At 62.1% G+C, this 13,018-nt stretch overlaps 2 long non-coding RNA genes across 4 annotated transcripts; both read left to right on the forward strand.

The window, feature by feature from the left end:
• Positions 1-1,181: 1,181 nt before the first annotated feature.
• On the forward strand, positions 1,182-2,476 carry LOC125092721 (uncharacterized). Of its 3 annotated transcripts, none has more exons than XR_007125055.1 (3): positions 1,182-1,382; positions 1,837-1,986; positions 2,255-2,476. It is a non-coding gene; the product is annotated as an uncharacterized LOC125092721 (long non-coding RNA). The 3 variants fall into 3 exon arrangements; XR_007125057.1 differs by having other exon boundaries at positions 1,182-1,375; XR_007125060.1 differs by lacking the exon at positions 1,182-1,382 and adding an exon at positions 1,427-1,567.
• Positions 2,477-4,862: 2,386 nt separating this feature from the next.
• LOC125083803 (uncharacterized) lies at positions 4,863-11,204 on the forward strand. Its single transcript, XR_007122379.1, has 3 exons — positions 4,863-4,982; positions 5,784-5,982; positions 9,951-11,204. It is a non-coding gene; the product is annotated as an uncharacterized LOC125083803 (long non-coding RNA).
• The last annotated feature ends 1,814 nt before the right edge of the window (positions 11,205-13,018 follow it).

Here is a 13,018-nt window from a genome sequence, read left to right on the forward strand (position 1 = left end):
AGACCCAGTTAAATTTGATTTTCAGGTGTAGGACAAGTAAACTACTTTTAAAGTATAAGTATGTCCCAAGTATTGTGTGGGACTAAAAAATTATTGTTTATCTGAAAATCCAAATTTAGGCGGGTGTCTTGTGTTTTCTCTGGTGGGAGTACTCCAAGGTCTCAAGCCCCCTATTCTCTGCCTCCCCAGGGATGGGGAAAAGGTAATAGCTAACAATATTGCGCAAACGCACTTTGAGGGGAACACTATCGTCCCATTTTACAGATGGGTAAACTGAGGCCCAGAGAGCTTTTGGTAACCCCTCTGTATAATGAGTGACCCTGGCCTGGAAGGGAGCCTTGTTGGTTGCAGTCCACCAGCTGGTTAAAACTGGCACACCCCCTCCTCCACGGGGTGGGGGACGGGGTCCGGACACTAAGGTTCCCTCGGCTTCTCGAGGCCCAAAGGCAACAGAATCCTCGGTCCCCTCCCGCAGCCTGGGATCTGTGCCACCAGCCGCCCCTTGCGCCCCTCCTCCCAGGACACCGAGGCAGTGGGAAGGACCGGAGGCGGCCTCTGGGGGGCTCCTCTCTCCGGCTGCGGCTCGGCCTCGCCCCCCTCCAGGCCGGCAGGATCAGCCGTCTGCGCCCGCCGGCAGGGGGAGGGGGAGGGTTATTTTTACCTCCCTCCAGGCAGCCGGGGCGACAGGAAGTGAGCGCGCGGCCCGCCAGATGTGGGGAGCCAGGCAGCTGGGAGCAGCCACAGCTGGACTGGCGGCCGGCCGGGGTCGGGGCGGGGGAGGGGGGGCATGGGGAGGCGGGGTGTGCGGAGGGCGGATCCCAGGCGTCGGGTCCCCCTTTGTTCCCCGCCGCCCTAGCCTAGCGTCCGAGGTACCCCCTCACCCCCATCCCCCGCTTCTCCTGGTGGTGGCCTCGCTGTCCCCAATCTGTGCCCCGGTGCCCTCGGTGTTCTAGGGTCCCGGGCGGGAGAGGCGGGGGGAAAGTGCTCCCCGCCGTGGGGACCCCCGGGTCCCAGCGGAGTGAGGGGTGGGAGGGGCAGACGTCCCCTCGTCGGCCCCGCCTGCCACCGCCATTGTTTACCCGTCGGCTGCCTCCTAGGAAACTTAACCCGCCCGCGGTAATTTTATTTGGGAACTTCGGCCAGTTGCCATAGCAACCCCCAGTGACGTCAGAGGGGCTGGGGCCCGAAATCCCCGGGAAAGGGGGGAATGGGATTACGGGGGAGACCCTCAGGAGGGCCCCTCTTTAACCCTGCGCCTGCCAGGCCCCAGTCTGAGGGGAGAAGACAGCCAGATGGGACACCTCTTGGGCGCCCCCATTCTGGCGCGGCGCCAAGTGAGGGTGGCAGGCCAGGCCCTGATGTCATCTGGTGCTGGGTGGGTGGTGAGTCAGTACTCCGGTGGGGGCTGGGCCAGGCCTGGGGGCTATTCCTGTCTGACTCACCCCTCCAGTGCCCCGGAGCAACACCCAGACCCTGCCCTAGGGATTTCAGGCGCCAGGCTGGGGGGAGGGGGTCCCCACAGGGGACCTGGGGCCTCCTCTGGGGCCTCTGCTTCTCTGAACTCTAGGTGGGTAGGCCAGGGCTTTCCTGGTGCTCCCACACGGGTGGGGGGCGCTGAATGGAAGGGTGAGCGGGCGGCGAATCTGGCCGCCTCATACTGTCCTTCTCCGGAGCCCCAGTGCAGGGTACAGGTGGTGGGATCCCTGCTCACTCCTGTCACCAGGGCGATGGGAGGCAGGGGCCCTGACTGGCAAGGAGGAGCGCGCGCGCCAGCGCCAGGGGGGCTGGGCTGGGAGGAGCCACGCTAACCACAGTGACGTGGGACTTCCTCGGCAGGGCCTGTTTGATGTCTCTGTGTGCTGCGTTGCCATGGGGCCCGGCAGGCAGCCCTGCGTGTGAGCTGGGGTGACCTATGGGGCGGCTGGGTCTATCAGGGTCCCTTGACCCAGCGCCCCCATCCCAGGTCTACAGGAGTCCCTCGACCGGGTACAGCTCTGCGCACACACTTAACCAACTTTCACCCCACCCCAGGCCCTGGGTCCAGAGGGTTCTCATCTCCTCTCAGAGCCTTGTGACAACTGCAAACTGTACATTTTCGAGATGAAGAAACTGAGGTTCATAGAGGTGCGATCGTTTGGCCAAAGATATACTCAGCTAGAAAGTCAGGGAGCAAGCATTTGAAAGTTCTTCTTCCACTCTGCTCCCCTCCTCTCTCCAGCACACTGGTCTCCTCATTGTCTCTCAAATCCCCCAGCATGTTCCTGCCTCGGGACCTTTTCACTGGCCGTTCCCTCCACCTTGGACTTTTCCTCCAGATGTCTGCAAGGCACCTCCTTCACCTCCTACAAATCTTTGTTCAAATGTCACCTCCTCCTCATGCAGCCTGTCCTGACCTGGTCCCCACCGGCTCCGTCCTCATCTCCTTTGCCCCCTTCTGTCCTCCCTTAGCACCTAGCACCCAACACGCAGTATATCTTTACGCTTATCTGTTTCTGTGTGTGTTTATTTCCTCTACAGATATCAGCGCCATGACGGCAAAGATTTTTTTCTGGCTTGTTCTCTGCTGTGTCCCCAGTGCCCAGAACAGTGCCTGGCACCCAGCAGGCACTCAATGAATGTTTGAAGAATAAACAAATGGGCGTGTGTGTGTGTGTGTGTGTGTGTGTGTGTGTGTGTGATCCCGGTCCCACTTAACCACTTAACCTGGCCTCACCCGGGCCCTGTCCCCCTACCCCTCCCTGTCATGACAAAGGATCAGCTGGCCAGTTTGGAGAGCTCCTATCCCTGTTGGCTGCTGTCCCTGGGTAAATTGGCCAGCCCAGGACCAGGGCATGTAGGGCAAACGTCGGGGGATCCAGAGGGAGGCTGGTGGCACTGGGAGGTCCCTCCAAGATTGTGCTGAGGGATGCTTAGTGAGCTGGGGTGGTCTGAGCCATGGGCAGGTAATGGCTTATACAAGGCCGTGGCACAGATATCCCTGGAGGACAGCATGGAGGAGGCATTTCTCCTAAATGTGTGCCCAACTGGATTACTAACTGAAGAAGGATGGCTCTGGATGGGAGGCTTTGTCTTGGGGTCTGAAGGAAGCATTCTGGAGGGGCAGCGTGGAGGGGGTGCCCTGTTGTAATTTGGTCACTTTCTATTTAGGCAATGAGAAGCCTGTGTGTGTCTCCACAGGGAGACCCTGGACCCTGAGAACTCCATTCCTCTGTTTGTAGCTGCTCAGGAGGCCATGTGGCAAGTGCCCCACCCCTCTCCCGGCCCCACCCCGAGTCGGGGAATTCTGTGCCACCCCAAATCTTCCCCCAGGGCCCCACAGGCTGCTCTGCCCCCTCCTGCCCCAACCTGCCAGATCCTGCAGCTTGGGCCAGCCTGCCCCTTGGGCCCCACAGAGAAGAAAGACCCAGGAACCCCCCAGGCTGGGTCCCATGGGATGGTAGCTGGGTGTGGCTTCTACCCGCCTCTCCCCATTCCCACTAAGATCCAAGGTGGGAGCTTGCTGAGCTGAACGGAGGAAATGGAGGACTCTGGAGGAATTCTGGGGTGCGAGGTGACCCAGAGGCTTCCAACCAGCTCCTCTGATCCCCTGCCTGGGCCTGCTGCTGGGTTCCCCACTCCCTAGCACTCCTCTCACTGCCCAGGAGGAGGGTGGTGAAGAATCTGACCCCCAGCGCCGATTACATGACTTCAGAAATGTTGGGAGTGGGTGTCAAAAAACACTCCCCCAAAGCAATGCCCACACAGGTCGGCGAAGGGTCCTTTGGCTCCAGAACCCGACCCGCTGTGGTGTTGGTGGCGGCGGTGGTCTGGTGGCCATCGGCTCCTGTCCTATCTTGTAGAGGGCAAAGTGGCAGTCAGGCATGCTCAAGGAGGCTGTCTTGGCGGCAGAGGGCACCCCGCCCCTCCTTTGCTTAGTTTTGTTCCTGGCCCCCCACCTGGGCACAAGGCCAAGCCCCAAGGCAGGGCCCCGTCCTGGGGAACAATGCAGCCGTGTTTCTCCGGGTGGAGGGGAGGTCGGCAGAGGATGTGGTGGGACAGACGCAGGCAGGGAAGGAGGGAGGGATCCAGGCAGGGACTCTATCCTAGGGATACTCCAGGAGCTGGGGAGTTTCCCAGAGACCCTGGGTAGGTGGGGGGCAGGGAGGCCAAAGTGGGGAGGGAACCTTGATCCTGGGACCACCTGAACTCCGGGCAGAGTCTTCAATGGCAGCAGAGGAGGGTTGGGTGGGATAAAAGGAGGGACTTCCTGGGGTTGAAGAAGGCTCTGTGGAAGAACTGGAGGAAGTGTGGGTTGGTGTTTGGCAGGAACCCAGAATACCCAGGCCCATTGGCAGGAACCCAGGATACCCAGGCCCATTGGCAGGAACCCAGGATACCCAGGCCCATGCCCTTCCAGGGAGAAGGGTACACAGTAGCAGAATATACTGGGTCAGGCGCCTTGCCTCCCACCCTCCATGTCCCTTGTCCCTTGTCCCTGCCCATGGCCTCCTGGGTTTCTCTTCCTGCAGGGGCAGGACTTTGCCAAGAGGGGTTTGGGGGTGCGAGGGGGGATTAGGACCCCTGCTTCTGTCCTCCCTCCCGCAAGGGAGAGCCTTCGCTTAAAATCTGGGGCTGCTTCCAGAGTCCAAGACCGGGAGGGGGAAGCTGGGCTGCGTTTGGGGCCCCAGGTAAGAGTCGGGACAAGGAGGGAGAAAGTTGGGGCTGAGTTGGGGGACCCGAGAGAGAAAGTGGGGGCGGACCGGCTCCGGGGGCACATGACGGCGGCGCCCGCCCCGCCCCGCGCCCGCCCCCTGTCCGGCCGGGGGGAGGAGACGGGAAGGTTTTAAAAGCGATTCGGCCCCGCGGCGGGCCGGCCAGTGAGTGGGATGGAGCGCGGCCGGTTACCGACCCCGGCCCGTCTCGGCCCGCCGCCCGCCCACGTCTCTGCCGCCGGGGCCCGGGCGGCGGCCCGAGCCCCGAGTGCCGGCTCCCCTCCCCCGCGGGTGAGTCGAGGAGGGAACCGGGAGGGAGGCGGCGGCGGCGCCGCGGCGGCGGCGGCGGCAGCAACTTTTCCGCGCCGGACTCGTGGGCGGAGTGGGGGGTGCGCCCGGCGGGTCCCAGCCTTTCGCGAGGGGGAGGGCGCCGCCCAGCCGCCGGTGGCTGGGGGGCAGCGGGGATCGTGCATCTGGCGGCGGCGGCGGCGGCGGCAGAGTCCTGGGGCGCCCCCTACGGAGCGGGGGAAGGGCGGCCCAACCTTTATCCGCTCCGCGGGAGCCCAGTGGGGACCCCTAGCCACTCCCCCCCACCGGAGACCCATGAGACCCATGAGAGCGTGGTGGGGAGGGCGGGTCCCCCAGACACTGGGGCAGGTCAAGGTGGGCAGGGAGTCAGCGTCAGGGTGGGGAGGGGGAGGGCATATGCCCGGTTTGGGGTTAGAAGGGATGCCTATATGGTTCCTGGGCTCCTGGGGGGCCTATCAGGCCTTCGGTGGGATGGGGTGGAGGAGTGTGTAGGGGTCTCCAAGAGTTCCATGGATGGCGGGTCACAGTCAAGTTCTCGACATGTCAGCCAATGAGTGGAGCAGAGGCCTTCAATTGAGGAGATGGGGTGGGGGCCCAGCATTGTAGCCCCAGCTTGGTGGAGACTGGGGGACCCTTTTCCTCCCTCCTGGCTCCTCCTGGCCCAGGGTTTGGGAGAGTCCTGGAGGGCTGACTCGCCGACCCTGTGTGTAGCCGCCGTCCTCATGTCCTTGGGCTGCGGGAGGGTGGAAGGGCCTGAACTAAAACCTGAACCTTGCATTCTAGCCCCTCACTGACCTCTGACCTCAGCACTGGATTTGACTGCCACCAAAGCCCCCGGCCCTACACTGACTTGCCTATCCAGCCCAGCCGGGCTGAGCCAGACCCTGTGGCCTCCTGAATGTCTTGAAGGTGCAGCTGGCCCTCTGTCACCTGCCCCCTCCTGCCTCAGCCCTAACCAGCTGCCCGCTGGTGGTGACGGGTGGTATGTGAGGGTAGGGCTGGGGTGGGTGCGGGACCCCTGGCACGAAGGGTGTCCTCTGGCAGCCGGAGCTGGAGGGCAGTACCCAACAGGTGCCCCGGCTTAGAGGCGAGGTGCTGTGGGACACACCCTGTCCGCTCGCCCACGCACCCTGCCCAGGCCAGCCCGTGCGCATGTGTTCACATGCCTCCGTCCTGGGAAGCCACGGGCCCTGGGGCCCGCTGCCAGCTCTGTCCTAGCTCCCAGAAGGGCACCCATTGGCCTCTACCCTTGCAGGATGTCCTCTGGGAGCTCCTTCAAGACCCCAACTGGCTAGCCTTGTCTGTGGGCCTCAGAGGGGGCCCAGAGCCGCTGGCCTGGCCCAGGGCTGGCACGCGGAACACATGCGTGACAGGGCGTGTCCAGGGGGTCGGGCCTATCTGTGCTAGCCCGGCCTCCAAGTCGCCGCAGACCCTTGCTCACTGGAGAGCGACAGTGGCAGCGGATGCTTCAGGGGTCCTCCCGGGAACCCACGTACGCACCCCTGCCTGCTGCTGAGAGAAGGCCAGATGTCCTGAGCAGGCTGCCACTGCTGGGCAGATCCCATCTACAGTCCTAGGGTGACTGGCCCTAGGCTCAGGGTGGGGACAGGGACTCAGGGTGCCCGGCTTGTTATGGGCCCAGGTGGTGGTGCTTGGATAGACCTTAAGGTGTTTTTCAGAGTGTGCCCTTCACCTTGGGAAGCCAAGTGGAGGGAGGTCTGTTTGCGGTGAACCCTGGGAGGGTCTTCAGAAAACACCTTTCCTACCCCTCACGGCACCAGCTGGCCAGCCCCTTCCCACTTAGATACATTTTCTGCCTGGAGCCGTCCTGACTTTTCCTTAGATTTACTGCCTCACCTTGGGCCTGACTCAGAATTCCTGTGGGCCTCAGTTTCTCCATCTGTAAATGGGGAGTGTTGGAAAGCAAGCAGAGAGAAGCGCGCTTCCCCTCCCTGTGGCAGGCCCTTGCCTTCAGATCCTTTGTGGGGTGCTCTGGCCCCCTTCCCTCCTGCCTTCAGGTGTCCTGGATGGACAAGGAGGTGTGTCTGGAGAAGGCTGGTCACCTGGGAAGGACAGACTCGGAGGGCAGTGGGCGTGGGCATGTGGGAATCCTTGGGCAGAGAAGGACGCCGCCATGCTGGGCACGGCTGAGTCACGCTCCAGCGGCGCCTTGCCCCAGGGTGCTGGAGCTGGCGCCACCCTGGGTGTGGTCACCGAGCTGTGGCCCTGGGCAGAGAAGGACTGGGTGGTCTGGGATGGGGGGCCTGAGCGGCGAGCAGCCAGGAAGCTGACTTCTGAGCCTCTAAGACCCTTGGCCTTCCCCTGGCCTGGGTCTGGCATCACCATCCAGAACTGTGGTCACCACACCCTTAGAATGCTTTGAAGATCCTGGGGGCCCTGACCCCTGGGCCTGGGAATTTTGGGGGTGCGGAAGGAGGACGAGACCCAGAAGCCAGTGATTTGCCTTGAGGCCAGTGGTCCCCTGAAACGTAGCCTGGGGCTGGGATGTGGACCTGTGAGGACAAGGCAAGGGGTGAACATGGCAGAAGGGTGTGCCCCTCAGTTAAGGGCTCTCAGTGTGGACGTTAGGGGGCCCCTGGGAATTCTGTGACTGACCCAAGGGGGATTAAAGTTGAAGGCAGGGGTTGGAGTTTGGCGTGGTGGGGCTGGGCGCAATGGGGCCTGGGATATGACTTGCATGGCTCCCCTATTTATAACAAGTGATTCAGTGCTCACTTACTCACCCCTTCCTGGGACTACCCCCTCCCCCCAGCCCTGGGTGGGCAGCGGGGGCCCACCCACTTGCCACTGTCCTGCCCTCTTCCACCCAGGTGCCAGCCTCCCAGGGCTTTCCATCGGGCCGGTTGTCATGGCCGCTGTGCTGGGACCGGGGTAATGGATGGGGGGCTGGTGGTCAGGCGGCACTTGGCTGGGCAGCCCAGGTTGGCGGCTGGCTCTGGGCCCGGCCCAGGGAGCCTCTGCGGAGAGTCTAGGCCCATTAGGCAAAGCGTTAGTGACAGGCTGGGAGGGCGGGCGGTGGCGGGCAGGGCGGGGCCTGTAGCCCTTGGTATTTTCCGATCCCAGCTGCTCCGAGAGGGTGGAAAGTATTTGGGGACCAGGCTTGGGGGCGGCGGTGGTGGCGCCCCCGGCGGAAGCTGCCCCTGATTCATTCTTGGAGCCTGGGGTTGGGGGGGGGTGGGAGCAGGCCTGCCTGCTCTCCTCCTGCCTCCACGCCCTGTCTGCGGCCCATTCTCTGGCATACACACATACATGCATACATGCGTACTTCGGTGTGGCCTGGGGCCTGCTTTGCTCCCTCGGCCCAGGGGCCCATCTTCTCCCCACGCCTCTAGCTGCCAAGAACTTGGCCTTGCTGGGACACTGTCTCCCGTGAGCCCAAGAGGCACATATGGGTAATGGGGGTCCTGGGCACCTGCGTGGCCGTGCCCCATCCATGAGAGACCCAGGCCTTTTGTGCCTTTGGGAATGGGGAGTGGCCTTGGCCCCGGCCCGGGGCTCCGTGCAGGGGAAACCCCACAGGAAACGGGCCTGGCCAAATGGCCGCCCTTCCCGTTCTCGTCCCTGGGACATGAATGTGCTGTCTCACTTCCGGAGGCGGCCCAGGGAGGCCGGCCGCCCTGCAGGGCCTTGTCTGTTCCTGGTTGGTGCCCCCAGACCCTGAGGGGACAGGGTTGGGCAGGGGCCTGCTAGGAAAGCGGGTGGCTGGGGTCTGTGTGTGAGTGCAAGGGATGGGTCTGGGAACAGAGCGGGACATCTCTGTCCACCTGTCTCCCAGCAGCGAGTGCCTTGTGCCCACCTCTGGGCACCAGGGTCCCACCCGTATCCAGAGTCCTCATTTCCACCATCTTTTCTGTTTCTGCCTGATGATGACAGCATAGCCCCATCCTAATTACACGTGTCACTTCTGAGATCCTTACCACGACATCATCCCTGAGAATGAATTTCTAGGAGTCATCTAGCTACAGAGCTACAGAGCTGGGGTTCAGATCTGCCCAGACTGGCTCCAGAGTTGGGGGTGTCCTAGCCACAGGGCTCTTGCCATTAAGGAGATCTCCGTTTACTGAACATAAGGCAGCTTCACGGGCTTGTGACTGTGCAGCTCAGAGGGTCTCCCCTGCTCAGAAGGACCTGAGGCTTGGATTAATGATCTGCTGTCAGTGTCTTGACATTCTTAACTTGTGAAGAAGGAGCCCCACGATTTCATTTTGCACTGATTCCTGAAATTTCTGGAAGGTGGTCCTGGTGCTGGGCACTTGCTGAATGACATACACACTCTTGGTGAAACCTCCCTATGCTATGCAATTGGGGCCTTTGGCTTTGTTTTACAGATGGGGAAACTAAGGCTTGGAGGGCAGTTGGGAAAGTGCTAAGTGGGTACGTGCACTTTGAGCCTGGGTCTGGTGCGCTTGGGGATGTGTGTGCCCAAGGTGAGAGCTGGTCACCCACTGCCGGCATCCGCTCTGGTGGGGTGTGGGCTGAGGCCTGGCCACTGAGGAGACGGGGCCACGGGGCGGGGGGCAGGCCCTGGTGGTTTCCTCCTGCCCTTCAGGCTTCTAGGAAGTGGCGCCAGCTGGGGTGAGATCACTTCCTCACCCGCCTGCCTGCCACCCCCTCGACTTCCTCTCCTCATGGCCCCATTTAGCCCGCCCAGGGCTTGCTGGTGGTGGTGGGGGGACGGGAAAAGGGGGGGACCTGACTCTGGGAGTCCCTGCAGCCTCCTTGGGATCCTCCAGGATCCCTTTGGGCCTTTCTCCCTCTGGGACTGCGGGCATGGCTGTGGCGGGGGTGCCCGGCCTGGTACAGGTTTCCCTTCGGCTGCTGCTGCGTGCGGGGAGAAGGGCTTCCCTCAGTGGGCAGCAGCAGGTGGGGCCCTGGAGGACAGCCGTCTTCAAATCTCATTACCTCCTTTGCTCTCTCTCTCTCCCCCAGGTGTCAGTCGCTGGCCCCACCCGGTGCCCCCCCACCCCTGTGCCACGGCCGGCTGGGGTTCCTGGGGATGGGATTTGCTGACTGTCTCAAATCACATTGCCAGGGATTTCCAACCGACCCTGAGCCCTGCCTCTGGGGCTGCCACCGCCGCCGCCACCGCTGAGGACCCTGCCCGGGGACGGGACTGGGGCTGGGTGGCAGAGAGGCTCCTGCTGTCCGTGTCTGGCCTGGGGAGCAGGGCTTAGCTGCTTGTGAGCAGAGTCCACAGCAAGTCGTGTTCACAGTGGCTAAGTTCCGCCCCCCGGGACCCCGCCTCCTCTGTCTCTGTCTCTGCCTCTGCGCCTGCCTGTCCCGCTGGCTGTCGGGGCCTCCCTGGGCTCTGCCTCCCGTGCCTACTGAGCTGAAACACAGTTGATTTGTGCAGACTGGCTCAGTTCAGCAGGAACAGGAGTCAAGCCCCCTTGGAGTCTGTGGCGCCTGCCTTCCTCGGGTGGACTGATGCCTGTGTGTGGTGGGGGTGGAGACCCAGACCTATGTCTGGGGGAGGGACTGGAGGAGGGAGGTAGCCTGGAATGGGCTAGGTGGACCCAGCTGTCTGTTGGCCCCCTCCCCCAGCTCTATGCTTGGGGAGGGCCTCCCCCCTGCATAATCATACCTACAGCTGGGCTGCACTCCTGGGGAGGTTGGCCCTTCCACGAATAAAGGAAAAGCTGTGTCTGCACCCCCCACACACAACACTCCCAGCCTGGAGCCTTTCTCTCCCAAGCCTGGTGGGGCATGGGCCAGGCCTGTACCTTCCCAGCAGCCAGTTGTTACTCAAGAGGAAGCTGTCTTGGGCCCCCAGACCGTTAAATGCCAACTCCAGCTTCCGGAACCAGGCTGGCCTGACCTGAGTGTGCCTGGCCCCTTCTCACAGAACCCTGCAGCTTCCAAACTTGGAGGGAGGAGCCGTGACACCCTCCTGGCACGAGGGGAGGGGAGGGGAGGGGAGGGGAGCAAGGTGCCTGTGAACCCAGAAAGGACATAACCGGGACTTTTCAGTCCTCCGGTGGTGCCAGGGTGTCTAAGAGTGGAGGAGACTGTCCAGAATCAGATGGGATGGGGCTCTTTTTGGAGTGAGACTGGGGAACCAGAGAGAAGCCCCCTAAGGTGTCAGGCCTGGCCCGGGGTTCTTGTCCCACCCAGGGTAGGGGCAGGGTCTGTGTTGTGTGTGGTTCCTGTTGTCCAACTAAATAAAAGCTGCCCCCTGCCTCATTCCTGAAGGTCTGATAGTTTGTGTTTGGGGCTTACTCCTTCCTCCCATCCTGGCAGTTTTGGCTTTTTGGGTGGGGAGGGTTGGAATTTGGGTGGGGAGGGTTGGTGGCCCCCCACACCCTGAGCTCCTGACCTCCCAGATCTCCATTCCTGTCCCAGCTGTTCCGAGGAAGGCCACAGTTTAGTCACATGGGCAGAGAAGGCTGAAAAGGTGACCTTGAGGGGTGTCCAGGGATTAGGGGGTGACCCTGAGGGAAACCCTGGAGCAGAAAGACTGACTTTCAGAGGTGTGATGATAGGCAGCACTGTTCTGGGAAGGACCTAGATGGGGTCATTATGAGGAATGCCCCAAGCCCAGGGCATTGACCTGAATGTGCCTGGCCCCAGTGGAGGGGGGATTGAACCCAATCTTTGGTGGCAGCCAGCGGTGACTCTGAGGGAAACACTGGGCATTCAAAGATAACTGGGAGGATCTTGAGCTAGTGATATTTGGAGGTGGCTGAGACATAAGGGACAACTCAGGAAGATCTGGGGTGCTGGTATCTGGGAATGCCGGCAAGGGACCTGGGCTTGAGACGTGCATGTGTCACGAAGAAATCCCCAGGCCCAAGAGGGACATTTTCGGATAACTTTGAGAGCTGAGGGGCACAGTAAGAGAGGGAGCCAAGTCCGGGGACGGCATCTGCCCGCAGTTGAGACTAAAAGGGTGAAGGAAATGCTGAGCACTCTGGGGCTGCCGCCTCTACCCGAGCAGGCCTCCAGGCGGCGCAAAGAAGCACGCTGGCCAGCTGGGAGTCCGCGAGCACATACCTGCGGGAACGGCGGGGAGGGGCGGGAGAGGAGTCCGTCTCCAATTGGCCCTTTGGCGGAGGGCGTCGCCACGAGCCAATCGTTGTGCCCAGCACTGTCGATACCCCGCCCACGACTGCACGCGCGGCCTTGCCGCCCTCTAGCGGCCAGCCCCGCCTAGCACCGCTCTGTGCCCCGCCCCTCCGGGAAGCTTGTCCTCGCCTGCCCCGGCCCTGACAGTGACCCAGACACACTTTGTTCACCCATCTGTCACTCTACAAAGACAGGCAGATCGGAAAGGAGGTCCTGCTTCTCAGGGAGCCAGGGAAGGAAGGCAACCAAGAGCCTTCTTTGCAGTCTTCCAGACCACACCGCTCCCTCTAGGTGGGAACTGGAAAGCCTCCTCCGCAGTGTAGGAATCCAGGGCCGCACCCCTCACTGACCACTCCCACCCGCCTATCGCGGCAGCGCCGGAGCCCGCCCACCATGCCCAGGATTCCCATCTTTGTGTGTTGGGGGTGTGGGTGGGAGGAGGGGGTGTGTCTTCCCCACCCAGGTGCACCCAGCACCTGACACGGCCCCCGTGCTCAGAAGCTTGGGAGACGAGTAACCCCAGGAGCGGTGTCTGGAGCCAGGGCACCCTCTAGTGGCCATTCCCAGCACTGCAAGGGCCGTGAAACCTGAGGTGGCCAGGGTCAGTGGCAGCTGGCATAGTACCTAATCAAGCTATGCCTCTTCCTAAAATTGGTACCCTTTCCTTAAACTTTGGAACCCCCGTTTTCTCGTCTGTAAAATGGAAGGATATTCCTCCCGACTCATAGGGCCGTTGGGACAGCAGTTGTCACAGGTGACCAGTATAAAGCACTCCTCTTGGGGGTTTGCCCTGATAGTATCTACATTCCAGCCCCTGGGTGAAACCAGCAGTCTGCCCTCCTTCCACCCCTAGCTTGAAGTTGTGCCCCGAGCAAGCAAGGCTGGAGATTTCCTGTGGAGGGATCAGGGAGCCCTGGCCTGGGGTCAGGGGG

This window comes from Lutra lutra, chromosome 1 (genome assembly GCF_902655055.1).
Source record: "Lutra lutra chromosome 1, mLutLut1.2, whole genome shotgun sequence".
NCBI lineage: Eukaryota > Metazoa > Chordata > Mammalia > Carnivora > Mustelidae > Lutra > Lutra lutra.